Genomic DNA, 1320 nt, shown 5'->3' on the forward strand with positions numbered 1-1320 from the left:
AGAGAATATCTTCAGGACCCAGGGTTAGGTGAAAGATTATTAGATATGACACCAAAATGCAGTCCATAAAAACCAAATAAATGAGAGTTCATCAAAATGAAAAACTTTTATGCTGTGGAAACTCAGTTAAGCAAATAAAAGACAATCTACCACCTGGGAGGATACATTTGTAAACCACATAATTGACAAAGGACTAGAATCTAGAATATATAAATAATCTTCAAAACTCAACAACTGAAACAACTCCCAAATCCAGTTATAAAATGGGCAAAAACATGAGCAGACATTTCACCAAAGAGGAGATACAGATGAAATATGGTGCGCAAATATATTTATAATCATTAGCTTTTAAGAACACGCAAACTAAAATTACCATGAGATATTACTACACACCTATTAGAACAACTACAAAACAGTAACAATGCTGGAGAAGAAGCAGAGGAACATAATTTCTCATATGTCCTTGGTGGGAATTTGAAATGGTGTGTTGGCTGTTTCTTATTAAGCTAAATGTGCAACTACCATTCAATCAGGCAATTATATTCTTGGACATTTATTCTGGAGAAATGAAAATGTCTGTCCATATAAAAACTTGTACCTGAATGTTCACATCTTATTATCACCCCAAACTGGTGATTTAAAGTCCAAGTGTCCTTCAATGACGAATGGTTAAACTAACCATGGTACAGTCACACCAGGGAATATTGCTCAGCAACATAAAGGAACAAACTATTGATGCATGCAACAACCTGGACCCATCTTAAAGGCCGTTGTGCTTAGTGGGAAAAACCCCGTCTCAAAATTGTACTTACTTGTGTGAGACCATATAGATAACATTCTTGAAATGACAAAATTGTAAAGATGGAGAGCAGATAAGAGTTTCCAGGGGACAGAAATGGAAAGAGGGGATAAATACAAAGGGGTGGTATAAGAGAGCCATTTTGTGGTGATGTGGTTACACAGATTTACACACAGCATAAAAGTGCATCAAACTATACACATACCTACCATACACACACAACTGAATGCATGTAAACGATGTTGAAAATGGAATAAGGGGCCGTGTGTGGTGGCTCACACCTCTAATCCCAGCACTTTGGGAGGCCAAGGCAGGTGGATCACGAGGTCAAGACATTGAGACCCCCCTGGCCAATATGGTGAAACCCTGTCTCTACTAAAAAATACAAAAAAAAATAGCTGGGTGTGGTGGTGCGTGCCTGTAGTCCCAGCTACTCAGGAGGCTGAGGCAGGAGAATTGCTTGAACCCAGGAGGCAGAAGTTGCAGTGAGCCAAGATTGCGCCACTGCACTCCAGCCTGGC

The sequence above is a fragment of the Cebus imitator genome, unplaced genomic scaffold (assembly GCF_001604975.1).
Source record: "Cebus imitator isolate Cc_AM_T3 unplaced genomic scaffold, Cebus_imitator-1.0 Scaffold5, whole genome shotgun sequence".
Taxonomy (NCBI): domain Eukaryota; kingdom Metazoa; phylum Chordata; class Mammalia; order Primates; family Cebidae; genus Cebus; species Cebus imitator.